The sequence below is a fragment of the Lissotriton vulgaris genome, chromosome 7 (assembly GCF_964263255.1).
Source record: "Lissotriton vulgaris chromosome 7, aLisVul1.2, whole genome shotgun sequence".
In the NCBI taxonomy this organism is placed as follows: Eukaryota; Metazoa; Chordata; class Amphibia; order Caudata; family Salamandridae; genus Lissotriton; species Lissotriton vulgaris.
The window spans coordinates 855,627,397-855,642,497 of NC_141695.1; positions in this window are offsets into that span (position 1 = coordinate 855,627,397).

Below are 15,101 nucleotides of genomic sequence, written 5' to 3' on the forward strand. Positions count from 1 at the left end.
CGTTTTCCCCCCACCCGAGGGGTGGATCTGCCCGTATGTGACTCCCCACCCCTCCAAAGTACCGTACCGCCTCTGCTCTGCAACCTGCCCTAAACTGGCACCCCAACCCTTGAAACACCCCCGGTCCTTCCCTAAAACCTGCAGGGTGGGCGGGTGGACGAAATTAACTACACCCTCCCGGTGGTGCTCAGGTGTCAGGAAGAGGCCGGATCTTCCTCTCCTGACACCTTATATGCCCTCCCCAATCCCACCCCTTCCTTTAACCCCTGTAGTCCCGCCCTCCACCTTGTCCTTCCGCATTGCGCGAAAACCCCGGGGGAAGACTGGTCTGCGACCTTCGCTTCCCCCGGGGGCCACAGTGCCCCAGCGCGACAACAGGTGATGCCAGCGGGGCGCATTACAGCCTCCATACGCTGGTCCGAAGCAGTAGGGGGGTCCGCGGCGGCCTGCCCTCCACCGGGGGATTCGCGCAGCATCAGATACACCTTTTATCCAGACACTGTTACTTATGTTTTGTGTATGAGTTGGCATGGTTGTGGTGTGTGAAATGCGTGGGGTCAGGTGGTGTGTTTGCGAAGGGGGCGTTGGGGCTCTGCGGGTGCTGTGTGATGGGGATGTTGGGTTGACTGGTTTGGGGGGGTACATGGTGCCTGGATTGTTTTTTATTGTGGTAGGGGTCAGGGGGCCAAGGTGGGACATGCGGGCACGGCCACGATGGGCATGGCGCCTATGAGTAAAGGGGCGTTGTGCTGGAGCAGCCCTTATGTGCGCAATTAAGGCTGCGGACTGGGGATGTGGACAGCTTGGGGGGATCATGGCGATTCAGGGGCATTGTGCTGCAAATGTGGGGGGATGTGCTGGGGGATTCCAGTGCTGCGGCGGCAGGAGTCATGACGGGAGCACAGTGTGGGTGACATGATCCATAGCGGTTTGCTGGGCAGCGGGATGACTGGGATGGCCGGTCGGCTCCCTAGTGGGATTTGGACGTGACATTGGCTTTCAGGTAGGTGGGGGGCTCTGGGGTCTGGATGCTTACACTGGCAGGGAAGAATGTTCCGGCGAGATTCGGACGCTACCCGCAGCAAGACAGGCGTAGTAGCACCACGTGGGTGCAAGGTTGGAGTAGTGAAGGTGGGTGCTGAATGCGCCGGGGAGGCGGAAGCCAGGTTTTGGGGTGCCATGTAGGTGGCGGTGGGCTTCACATCTTGGAGTAGCTTGGCGGGGGGATTTTTGCGCGAAGGTTGGGGAATTGTGTCGGGCTATGCGGGAGGGTGAGTGGTTTTCGTCCCCAGGAATTGGAAGCATGGCAGTCGTAGGGGCGGGAAAGGCCTCTATCAGCGGACTCAGGCCTGGGAGAGTTTTCAAAGGAGTGCAGGGGTGAATTCACGACCTCTATCAGTGGACTCAGGCCTGGGAGGGTTTTCAAAGGAGGGGCGTGGTATGGGGGTGAGCATCTGACACGTCGGCCATGGCGGGGATAATTTTTGGCGGGATGGTTTGGGAGTGGTGTTTTTCCAAAGGAAGGAGGAGTTTATGATGGAAGCGTTTGCAGGGATGTACAGGGCAGCTTGGGGGTGGTCCTGTTGGACACGTGTGCATGAGTAGTTGAGGGCTTGGAGCAAGGGGGCGTTTTTGATAGGGAATGGCCGAGGTGGTACGGGAAGATGTGGCGCGGTGGTAGCGGTATTGGGGCCACTGTGTGCTGCGGTCTTGGGGGGACGGGGGGGGGGATTCTTTGGCGTTGACCTGGGTGCGTAGTACTGCGCGCCACGGTGGCGGGGGTTTGTGGTTTAGAGCTACTTGCAGGTACGAAGGGACCGAGGGGAGGTAGGTTGGACCGCGGGGGCAGGTTGGTAGTGCTGATTCGGGGTGCAGGCTTGTGAACGGAGCAGCTGAGGTGCGGTGTAGTTATGGCAGAGGTGTGCACAGGCATGAGGGCACTAGGGGCCGGGCAGATTGGTGTTGGTTTGTGCGGGGGCAAGGGTGAGTGTCGGACGATCACCGAGGATTCCGAGTGCAGTTAACTGGAGGGAAGGAGTCTTCTTTCGACGGGGGGAGACGTTTCTCCTGGGATTTGCTGGTCATGTGCGTAACTGTAATGTTCTGTGGCGGGACGGTCTGGAGAGGAGTGTGGTTCTTGTATACGTGTATGGTTCTTGGGGGCTCGGGCGGCAACAGCTGTGTTGTCCTGTGGGGGTCCTGGGGGGCGGGGGCACTGGTGGGCTGGTGGGTGCAGGCGGTGCCTGTGGCGGCGTGGGTACTGGGGACATGGGGTTTGTCTTGAGGAGGAGATTGGGTCAACGGCCGTTAGTGGACTGGGGGTACGTCATGTATTTTACAGGACTGATCTTCCTTCTCTACCAAGGGGTCTGGAAGTTGAGCGGGAGCCAGGGCGGTCGCCTGGATGGGTGTGGCCTTTTTCTGCCCGACTTGGTCGACGGGGGAGGTGTCCTAGCGGGAGTGTGGGCATTACTGGGTGGGTCCACGATTGTTGGGTGGTGACCTGTTGAGAGATCGGGTCGGACAACATTTGTGGGGGGGGGGTGTTGGTACCAGTGCGGTCACTGTTGGGCACAGGAAATGGGAGGTTGCCCTGATCTGTGGATACCTGATGGGGGCGAGTTTACTGGGATATGTCAGGTCTGGCGTGATCCTGGGATGCTGAGCAGGGATGTTTTTCCAGTGAACGGAACATGGGGCGTCATGGACAGACGCAAGTTTTGTGCTTGGGGGAGACTGTTGGGGGTCCAGGCCATGGCGCCCGGGGTGATGGGTCTGTTCGGGCGAGATGGAAGGTGGGGGCCTTTTTCACGGGGAGCCGCCTGTCGCGGTCCAGGAATGGTCAGGACTGTAACTCGCTTACATTCGAACGGAGGTGCAGGCTGTGGATGGTCGTCCACGGGGGCGGGGGGGGGCACCTAATAGGAACAGAGTTGGCCCGGGACCACCTGGGGACGGCTTGCTGGCCCGGTTGGGTGAACAGTTATTCACTGCGAGTAGGGGGGAATCCACAGTTGACGGTCCACCGCAGGACGTTCTGAGATGGAGGAGGGTGACCGGCTTGGTTTGATGCCTTACCAATGCCTGAATTTTGTTTCAATTGAGATTCCTTTATGGTCTGCAACTGTTATGGTTTGCCAAGGGATGGAAGGACTGAGGTAAAAGGGGTGGATGGTCGTTCATCTCGGAAGTGGGGTGGGGGAATGGCTGGGGTGGCCAAGGATTTGTCCGGGGTTGTTGGTTTTGGTGGCCTCGGGGACAATGGTGGACGGTCGTTCACCGCAATGGGGGGGGGGGTGCTTACCCAACGCACAGTGATATGCAGGAGGTAGTGAAGATGAACTGGCGGTGGCTTCATGCTTCCCTAAGATCAGACTTGGTTTCATTGGCATGACATGCTCATATAAGATCACGTCACATGCTAGAATGCTTCTTTGTCATCTTGAACTTCTAAGGTTACTCAGTATTTGCAGACGTGAGCACTTCCATTTCGAAAGGGGACGGTCTTACATGTTGCACAGCCTTTGGGGTGGGGGGGCCACCTTTATGGTCCGGGAGCGGGATTGACAATGGTTGTCGAAGGGGCAAAGGATGGTTGACCAGGGGGTGGATGGTCGTCCACCTCGGAAGGAAGAGGGGCACTTTGGATGGCCAATACAGTGGTCCGGAGTGGTTGCTGTTTCTGCTGGGATGTATACAGGTGGTGGATGCAGGCCAGGTGGTGGATGGCCATTCACCGCGGGGGAGTGGATTTTTCAGACAAATGATTGGGTCCGGACATGTTGCTGGTCTGCGGGCGTTGGGCGCCGCGGTGGATGGTGGTTCACCGCGCAGGGTGTGGCCCCATGAGATGTTTTGCATACCCCGCATGCAGGCACAGGTGGGAGTGATACAGGAAGATCGCAGCATCGAGAGCGGATCCACCCCTCGGGTGGGGGGAGAACGGTACACAGGTGACTGATAGTGGGGCACGGGAGGCAATGAGCAATAAAGGCAAAGTCAACAGAGGATGCTTGGAGGGCAAGTGAAGGTGAGAATGGGGAGAGGAAGGAGGTTATCGAGTGAATGGGTGAAGAATCAGACAGGTGAGAGGGTTTTGGAAAGCCAGAATGGAGAGTGTACTGTTAATAAGTCTAAATGATTGCAACCTTGTCCTAATAAATGGCCTTTTACACTTCAAGTAACAGAGTGGAGTGTAGTTATTGCGCGAAGTGGACGCGTTGATAAGTGCGCATGCCAGATGTTGGGGAGGGTCTCCCGGTGCAAAGCAGGGGCGTAACAAATGACCCCGCAGCCCCCGCGCTGCGGGCGGGGGGCCCACTCTCTTCATTAAATGAAGGGGGCCACCTCAGCTCTTCAGTGAGAGCTGTGAGCCTTTCTCCCTCTAAAGCAGGTGCAGGTTGTCTGCAGCCGGCTCTGAGACCCTCGCACTGACTGAAGAGAAAAAAATCTAACAACTTACATTGTTTCTCTTCACTCAGAGCCCACCCGGAAAAAGGATGGGGGTGGGGGCCCAGAAACAGAATTCCCCACAGGGTTCTGCTCCTCTGAGAAGAGACAAGGACGACAAGGATGGGGTGGGGGCCCTAGAGACAGCATTCTCCAGTGCAATGCTCTTATGAGAAGAGGCGAGGCAGCAAAATGGTGCCCTCAGGTAAGCACTCTTGTTAGAGCGCACACTACTTTGTGAGAGAGGGTGGGAGAGAGTGGAGAGAGAGAGAATGGAGAGAGAGAGTGGAGAGAGACAGTGTAGTGAGAGAGAATGGAGAGAGAGACAATGGAGAGAGAGAGTGGAGAGAGAGAGTGGAGAGAGAGAGTGGAGAGAGAGAGTGGAGAGAGAGAGTGGAGAGAGAGAGTGGAGAGAGAGAGTGGATAGAGAGAGTGGAGAGAGAGAGTGGAGGGAGAGAGTGGAGGGAGAGAGAGTGGAGGGAGAGAGAGTGGGGGGAGAGAGAGTGGAGGGAGAGAGAGTGGAGGGAGAGAGAGTGGAGGGAGAGAGAGTGGAGGGAGAGAGTGTGGAGGGAGAGAGAGTGGAGGGAGAGAGAGTGGAGGGAGAGGGAGGGAGAGAGAGTGGAGGGAGAGAGAGTGGAGGGAGAGAGGAGAGGGACAGTGGAGAGGGACAGTGGAGAGGGACAGTGGAGAGGGACAGTGGAGAGGGACAGTGGAGAGGGACAGTGGAGAGGGACGGTGGAGAGGGACGGTGGAGAGGGACGGTGGAGAGGGACGGTGGAGAGGGACGGTGGAGAGGGACGGTGGAGAGGGACGGTGGAGAGGGACGGTGGAGAGGGACGGTGGAGAGGGACAGTGGAGAGGGACAGTGGAGAGAGAGTGTGGAGAGTGTGGAGAGAGTGTGGAGAGAGAGTGTGGAGAGAGAGTGTGGAGAGAGAGTGTGGAGAGAGAGTGTGGAGAGAGAGTGTGGAGAGAGAGTGTGGAGAGAGAGTGTGGAGAGAGAGTGTGGAGAGAGAGTGTGGAGAGAGGGTAGAGAGTAGAGAGAGAGAGTAGAGAGAGAGAGTAGAGAGAGAGAGTAGAGAGAGAGAGTAGAGAGAGAGAGTAGAGAGAGAGAGTGGAGAGAGAGAGTGGAGAGAGAGAGTGGAGAGAGAGAGTGGAGAGAGAGAGTGGAGAGAGAGAGTGGAGAGAGAGAGTGTGGAGAGAGAGTGTGGAGAGAGAGAGAGGAGAGAATGTGTGGAAAGAGAGTGGAGAGAGAGTAGAAAGAGAGAGAGAGTGGAGAGAGGGTGGAGAGAGGGTGGAGAGAGGGTGGAGAGAGAGTAGAGAGAGAGTAGAGAGAGAGAGTAGAGAGAGAGAGTGGAGAGAGAGAGTGGAGAGAGAGAGTGGAGAGAGAGAGTGGAGAGAGAGAGTGGAGAGAGAGAGTGGAGAGAGACAGTGGAGAGAGACAGTGGAGAGAGACAGTGGAGAGAGAGAGAGAGTGGAGAGAGCATGGAGAGACAGTGGAGAGAGTGAGAGAGAGAGTGTGGAGGGAGACAGTGGAGAGAGAGTGGAGAGAGAGAGTGGAGAGAGAGAGGCAGTGGAGAGAGAGTGGAGAGAGAGGCAGTGGAGAGAGAGAGGGGATAGAGAGTGGAAAGAGAGTGGAGAGAGAGTGAGACAGTGGAGAGAGAGTGAGACAGTGGAGATAGAGTGGACAGAGTAGAGAGAGAGGGAGAGAGAGAGAGGAGAGTGAGTAGAGAGAGAGGGAGTAGAGAGGCTGCCTGACTGACTCAGAGACTGAATACTGACTGACACAGAGGGGGCGTGGCCTGGAGCCGTCGATGGTGGACGTGTAGTTCTCCAGCTCCGTCCTAAGCCCTGAATACAAGCTGATTATCCTGCACTCCCCTGCCTGCAACCCACCTGATCCCTCCACAGGTTGTCTCCGGGGGCGAGCGGCGTGAGGCGGTGCAGTATAGCCCCTCTCGGACCACTCCTTCGGCGAGTTCCGGCGACGGAGCCTGTTGCGGCCTGTGGGTCGGAGTGAAGCCCCGGCCTAAAGTGATTGGCCTGGCCGGCCTACCCCCTGCCTCCTTCGCGGTCCAGTCGGGACCCGGGATTGGACTTCTCCTGTATTGCCAGCCGGGACTACAGCGTGCGGTATGGTGCCCCACCCTGACTGAGGCTCCGCTACCCCCCGCTCGGTCGCTTCGCCACAGGCTGGCCGCCCTACTGCGAGGCCCCTTCGGGACGTGGGAGCACTCCCGGACAGTCCCCCCGCCCACCCACGAAGCTAGCGGGACTCCGGCATTCCGCCGCAGGGACAAGGACAGAAGAGCGGGCGGCACGCACAATCCACTGCCACCACCGCGAGACCGGCTTCGCCCTGCACAGGCTGCCAGCATCACAACGCGGATCGGCCCGACCTTGCTAATATCCTGGCGCCATCTTGCCATCACACCGGGGCTTGGTCGAGACCCTCGGGCCCTGGCAGTCTCGCCTCGCCTGCCCCCGAGCCGCCAGCCGGAGGACCTGAAACGGACACGCAGCACAGAGTGGCACGCATTGAAGACACGCGGACCTCAGGTACAGGGGTCTGAAGAGGGGAAGTGCGCCACGCGCTTTGGCGCCTTATCACAGCGCTACAGCCCCGACCTTTGCCTCGCTCCCGGCTGGTACGACAAGCTCACTCTGCAGTGGCCTGGACCCCCCCACCTCTCCCCCCCCACCGCCCCTACGGGCCTGGGGTCATACCTGCCTGTGGAGACGCCGGAGGCGCACCGACTCACCCTACATTGACACCTCGCCTAGGTAGCCTACACTGTCCCTGCCAGCCCTGGGGTCTTCGCTACATCCGCCTCTACCCAGCATGTAGTGGTCCTTCCATAACCACTGCCGGACACTCAGAGGGACTGCGGCGGTCTGCTGCATCCACTACAGCGCCACCCTGCTAACGAGATCCATGGGCCGACACAGGGGCAAACCTCAGGACCAGGGCGCTCAGACGGACGTGCAGTCCACGGGCTCTGACGACCCGCTGGCCTCCTCCAGCATGGACATCATCCCGCCGACCGGTAAGGGATCGCAGGACGCCAAGCTAGATCTGATCCTGAATGAAATACGCGCGACGCGCGAAGCGCTAGAATCGTGCATAGACAACATGGCGACTGGCCTGTCCCTACTGAAGGCTGACCATAACAAGTTGGCGGATCGGGTGGCAGAGCAAAAAATAGCGCTAGATGACCTAATCCCGCAGCAGACGGAACACTCCACGAAATTGGAAAACGTAGAGAAGCAACTAAAGCAACTATGGGGTAGAGTGGACGATGCTGAAGGACGTGCCCGCCACAACAACGTTCGCATCCTGGGCATTCCGGAGAGAAGCGAGGGGAGGGACCCCACGCAGTTTGTGGAGGATTGGCTACGGAAGCTGGTGGGCCAGAGAGACCTCACCGCCCTCTACAGTGTGGAACGGGCCCACTGGATGCCATCGCGGCCCCCACAACCAGGGGCACCTCCTCGCCCCCTGATCGCTCGTCTCCTCCACTTCAGAGACCGAGACACTGTCCTGCGAGCGGCCAGGGAGGAAGCGCCAATACGCTTCGAGGATAAGAATATATCGGCCTACCCTGATTTCACACCCACTGTGCAGCAGGCCAGGTCCAACTTCATGGGGGTGAAACGCAAATTGCGGGACAGGAACATGAAATGTGCACTTTTGTTCCCTGCTCGGCTCAAAATCCTACATAACAACAGGTCCCATTTTTTCGACTCACCTGAGGAAGCAGCAGAATGGATGGAGGTCACTCTGACCCCGCCGGCATCACAGGACCCATTCGCACACCACCACAGTGACACCCACAGGGGCTCACCAGGCCGACGGAACAACACTCACAGCCCTGGCCACCATTCATCCCACGGAGCATCGGCGACGACGCATCCCCCTGGACGCCAGGCGGCGGACCACTCGTCATCATCCCCGCAACAACGTCTAACAGAGGAGGCACTGGCTGCCCACGACGCAGGAGCAACCGGAGACAGACTCACCGTCACCACCGACACCCACACTGAGGTGTCTGGTTCAGTTGACAGCTTGCAGCTCTTCCCGAAGATCACGGCCCAGGTGGCAGAGGAGTTCTGAACCACGACACGATTGATCCTCTCCGGGTGGTAACGTATAACTAATCCCCTCCTTCACATATGATGGGTTGTATGTGTAGGGGCCCATTGTATTGTGGGCTATCATGCCCACGCAGACCGTTTGGTGACAATCGACGGAGGCCTACCACCCCCGGTATGCACACGAACTTGACTGACTTGTGCCCACGTTGGGCACCATGGTTTGGCTCCTGGGTACGTTGGCTCAGGGACCTTTTTGTTCAGGGGTTACATGTTTGCGAGACACTCTCACTTTCTAGCACAGCAGGACATGTGGGGTCACCCAGTTGTTTCACATTGCCGCACCACACAGATGGTAATGGGACCTCTTAACAATTACCAATTGTGCACCTGGAACGTGCGTGGCATGGGATCAGTGCACAAACGACATAGAATCCTTGCACAACTCAACCGCAGGGGGACACAGATTGCTTGCTTGCAAGAGACATATTTGAACGCTGCTGAAGCGGTGAAATTGCGCAAGAAATGGAGAGGGCAGCTCTTTGCTACCTCATATTCTGCATTCTCAAGGGGGGTGGCCATTTGGCTACGTGGCTCTCTTCCCTTCCAGATGCTGGAGCAACGGATTGATCAGGAGGGTCGCTATGTATTTGTACGGGGACTGTTGGATGGGGAGGCGGTTGTCATTGGATGTGTGTACTCACCTAACGCAAACCAGTCGGAATTTTTGTTAACTGTCAACGGGGTACTTGCAGATTGGGCTGATCATCGCTGGATCATCGGGGTGATTTCAATGCTGTACTTGATGTTATGCTAGATAGATCACACCCCCCCTTGCATGCTACCGAGAGCAGGAAACAGGCAGATGCGCTTACGAGTTGGGCTGAGGGCTGGGATTTGGCAGATGTGTGGCGCAGCATACACCCTCTGGAAAGGGAATACACTTTTTTCTCCCCTCCCCACCAGCTTCACACCAGAATTGACCATGTTTTCTGCTCCCGTTCCCTTACAGCAATGATTGTCCAGACCCAGCACATGGGGAAAACTCTATCGGACCACAACCCCGTGGAGATTACATGGCAGTGGGGTAGGAGGCTGGCTCCCATTCCGACTTGGCGACTGTCTCCTGATCTCCTCGAGGATTCGGTCTTCCGGTCCTCCCTGTCTGACACTATAGACACCTACTTCTCCACGAATGCGAACACGGCCAGCTCCCGGCAGATAGAATGGGACACTTTCAAAGTCTGTCTTAGGGGGACTGCTATGACCACTAGGGTGGGAAGGAAGCGGGAGGTGATCAGCCAACTGAAGGAGGTGGAGGGCTCACTCGCGTCCCTAGAGAATGAAGCAGCGGGCACCAATGCTCCCTTTACACCACTGCAAGAGGCACATATTAGGCACGCGGAGCTACTGGAAGACCTGCGGCTTATAGACTATAGGGAATACACGAATAGGCAACATACACAGGCAGACCGAGCCGGTCCCCTACTAGCCCGCCTCCTACGGGACTCCCCGATCAGCCACCCCATTTTGAGGGTCTTGGACCAATCTGGCCGCTCGGCTACCACTCAAATAGGGATTAATACGGCGTTTAAGGACTATTACACCACGCTGTACGGTCCCCCACAGCCCTTATCAGAATCCGCACTTACGGCCTTCATGGAGGGTCTGGATCTCCCACAACTTACTGCCAACCAGAACAAAGACTTGAAGCGTACTATTTCAGTGGCGGAAATTAGACAGGCTAAACAAGCCCTTCCGAAGGGTAAGGCCCCCGGAACGGATGGCCTACCAGCTGAATTCTACGCAACATATATAGACCTCCTGGCCCCACGGTTACACACTGTTTATCTGGAAGCCCTACGTACAACCTCTCTACCGCAATCATCCATGCAAGCACTGATCACGTCCCTCTTGAAACCGGCCAAAGATGGTCTGCAGATGGCCGATTACAGACCCCTGTCCCTTCTCAATACTGATTCTAAAATATTGAGCAAGGGGCTGGCGTCGAGGCTCGTGCAATATGTGCCACAGCTGGTCCACCCGGATCAATGTGGTTTTGTAACGGGCCGTAATACCGCCATGAACCTTAGGCGCTTAGCCCAGCTCATGCTCGGAGACAATGTGGACACGGGCTCCGAAGGCTGCATATCTCTGGACTTAAAACAAGTGTTCGATTTCTTAAGATGGGACTATATGTTCCCCACCCTGTCAAAATTCGGGATACCGCCCGAATTTCTCGCTCGGGTCAGATTGCTATACACCATCCCCACGGCCAGGGTGCGCACCTCCAATCAAATCTCAGGTCCCATAGCTATAGCAAGAGGCACCAGGCAGGGCTGCCCGCTCTCCCCTCTCCTCTTCGTCCTTGCCCTCGAACCAATGCTCTGTAGGCTCAGGTCGATGGCCCCCCGCTATGGCATACAACGGCATGGTACGGAGCACATTGTATCTGCGTACGCGGACGATATTATATTATATCTTCGTGACCTGAGGGGCGACTTGAGCCCAGTTTCCCAGGTTTTTGAGGATTTTAGAGAGATCTCTGGCCTCACCATCAGCGAGTCTAAGTCCTATGGGTTCACCTTTGCAGCCGCAGGCGGGTCGGCCCCCCTGCCTTTTGCCCCTCATGAATTCCAGATGGCGGAAACCACCTTCCGATACCTTGGGACACAGATATACAGAGAGGCGGGCATGATGATAGACGGCAACCTGGGGAGGGCCATCAGAACGCTGAAGTCACAAATTCAGTTCTGGCTAACATTGCCGCTCTCAATACCCGGCAGGGTGGCAATATCCAAGATGGTGATGCTCCCCAGTCTCATCTACTACTTCACCAATCTGCCATTCCAGATCCCAGCGGCGACATTTAAGACCCTCGACTCCCTACTCACCAAACTTGTGTGGGGACATGGCCGCAGGCGCATAGGTCTGGCCAAATTGCAGCTCCCCTCCAACTCCGGAGGCATGGGCTTACCGGACTTCAGAGCTTATAATTATGCGTGTCAGCTACAATGGCTAGCTTACTGGGTGGCGGGCCGCAATCTTCATGAGATTAATGTTTCAAAGGACGACCATGCTAAGGGGAGAGTGCACATCTTGCTCCTACCTGGCTCGGATCTACCTAGAAACGCCCCGCCACTTCTCAAGCTGGCGGTAACATACTTGCGGAAGGCATTAAAGTACACGTCCCAGGGAAACACCTTATGCCCCCACGGTTCCACTATTGGGCATACCACTAGGCTCGGGCACACTCACGGCGTCCTTGCTGGAGCCCTGGCATGACGCAGGTGTGACACACGTGGGTGACCTGTTTGCGGAGGGGCACCTATTATCTTTTGAAGACTTCAGAACCACGCAGGGCGTCCCCAGCGGCTCCTTTCTTCTGCACGCCGGACTCCGCCATTATATCGCACGCAAATGGTCGCCTGACGGGCGGGAGCCTGTTACGATCCCTCTCGTCACAATGCTCTACCTCATGGGAACGGGCGGCCATCTGACCAGGTGACTCACAGCTAGCATCAAAACGGGGAGGGCACTTACACTGTCACCACTGCGGGCGGCATGGGAAGCAGATATTGGAAGGCCACTGCGAGACAAAGAGTGGGAGCGCATACTTCAGTTTTCCAAAAAAGTAGCTAGGAACCCCAAATACAAGTTTATCCAATTGATGTTACTACATAGAGCCTACCTGACTCCGCACCGCCTCCATGTGATGTTCCCTGCATCCAAGAGCAACTGCCCCCGATGCGATGCAGACGACGCATCACTGGTACATATGCTGTGGCAATGCCCTAAACTAGGGTATTTCTGGACCACTGTCCATGACTCACTCGAGAAGGCTGGTACTCTGCCCCGATCACCTACACTGGAACATACACTTCTAGGGCTGGGGCCATCAACACGCACCAGAACCGTGGCGACGCGCTTCTCAGATCTGGCCCTGTTGCTGGCGAAGCGTGCCATCACGATGAGATGGAAATCATCTAAACCGCCCAACCCTGACCTGTGGCAGGCGGAAGTAGTGCGCTGGGGTAAGGCTGAGGGTGAAGCACTACAGAGAGAGGAAATTAGGGGCCTCCGGAAAACTCCGATCTCACTGGAATGGTTTGACACGTTAGGGGCATTTGAGGCTGGCAATGACGAGGATGAAGGAGATACAAGTGAATAGCCACTTGTGGTATCACTATGCCCTGATTCACTCTCCCATGCACAGACACTGCCTACGGTGCACTGCGATGGGATACGGGTGACCCCGACCCATCGATCACGCTACCCCACCCTACCTGTTTGTTCAACTTACACTACGTATTAAGGCATTGGGGGTGACCCACTTGTCGATATTTCAATTATGTGCCTGTTGAGAGAGTGTCGGGTGGGATTTCCTAGGGGTGGAGGGTGGGATCGGGTGTGAACGGGGTTTGTTAGTTTGTTCTGGTTCATCGACAAAATGAAAAATCGAATTCACTGTTTCTATATATGCTCTGAGCAAACGCATGCATGTACCACCGGGAATAATACTGAGCTCGTATATATGAAAATGTATGCATGTTACTGCTCTAAAAACTATGCTAATAAACAGATTTAAAAAAAAATAAATAAATTAAAAAAAAGAATACTGACTGACACAGAGACTGACTGGCTGAGAGACTGACTGAGAGAGAGAGAGACTGGCTGACTGAGCGAGAGTGAGACTGGCTGACAGAAAGAGACACTGACTGACTGACAGAGACTGACTGACTGAGGTAGAAAGATACTGACTGACAGAGAGAGAGACTGACAGAGAGAGTCTGACTGACTGAGAAAAAGAGACTGATTGACTGCCAGAGAGACTGACTGACTGAGAGAGACTGACTGAGAGAGAGACTGACAGAGAGAGAGAGAGAGAGAGACTGACAGAGAGAGAATGAGAGAGAGAGAGAGAGACTGACTGACTGACTGAAAGAGACTGACTGACTGAAGTACAGAGAGAACGACTGACTGAGAGAGACTGACTGACTGGGAGAGAGAGACTGACTGACTGAGAGAGAAACTAAAAGAGAGAGAGACTGACAGAGAGAGAGAAACTGACAGAGAGAGACTGAGAGACTGACAGAGAGAAAGAGACTGAGAGACTGACAGAGAAAGAGATACTGACTGACAGAGAAAGAGATACTGACCGACAGAGAGAGAGTCACTGACTAAGAGAGAGAGACTGACTAAGAGAGACTGGCTGACTGAGAGAGAGAGAGAGAGAGAGAATGACTGACAGAGAGAGCGACTGACAGAGAGTCACTGACTGAGCTAGAGAGAGAGACTGACTAAGAGAAACTGGCTGATTGAGAGAGAAAGAGAGAGAACGACTGACTGAAAGAAACTGACAGAGGGAGAGAGAGAGAGACTGTCTGGAAGACTGACTGAGAGAGAGAGAGACAGAGAGAGACTGACAGAGAGAGGGACTGACAGAGAGATAGACTGACAGAGAGAGAGACTAACTGACTGAGAGAGACTGACTGAGAGGGAGAGACTGAGACACTAACAGAGAGAGAGAGACTGACTGACAGAGAGAGAGAGAGACTGACTGAGAGAGAGAGACTAAGAGAGAGAGAGAGATAGAGAGAGTGGAGAGAGAGGAGAGAGAGAGAAAGAGAGAGAGAGAGAAAGTGGAGAGAGAGTGGAGAGACGTAGAGAGAGAGTGGCGAGAGAGTGGAGCGAGAGACAGTGGAGAGAGACAGTGGAGAGAGAGAGAGTGGAGAGAGAGCGGAGAGAGAGATAGTGGATAGAGAGTGGTGAGAGAGTGGAGAGAGACAGTGGAGAGAGAGTGTGGAGAGAGAGTAGAGAGAGAAGAGAGAGAGAGAGTGGAGAGAGAGTGTAGGGAGACAGTGGAGAGAGAGTGGAGAGAGAGTGGAGAGAGAGAGAGTGGAGAGAGAGGGTGGAGAGAGAGTGGAGAGGGAGTGGAAAGAGAGTAGAGAGAGGCAGTGGAGAGAGAGAGATAGTGGAGAGAGAGAAGAGAGAGAGGGTGGAGAGAGACAGTGGAGAGAGAGAGAGTGGGGGGAGAGAGAGAGAGAGAGACTAGAGAGAGGGTGGAAAGAGAGTTTAGAGTGGGTGAGAGAGTGGAAAGAGAGTAGAGAGAGAGAAAGTGGAGAGAGAGACATTGGAGAGACTGGAGAGAGAGTGGAGAGAGAGACATTGGAGATAGAGTAGTCAGAGTTGAGAGAGCGAATGGAGCGAGAGAGAGAGGAGAGAGAGTAGAGACTGACTGACTGACTCAGAGACTGAATACTGACTGACCGAGAGACCGACTGGCTGAGAAACTGACTGAAAGAGAGAGATAAAGAGAGAGAGAGAGAGATTGGCTGACTGAGAGACTGACTGACAGAGAGAGAGTGACTGACTGACAGAGACTGACTGACTGACAGAGAGAGACTGAGAGAGAGAGGCAGAGACTAAGAGAGAGAGGCGGAGACTGGTTGACTGAGAGAGAGAGGCTGATTGACTGAGACTGACTAAGGGAGAGAGATTGACTGAGAGAGACTGACAGAGCGAGACTGACTGACAGACAGAGAGAGAGAGAGAGACTGACT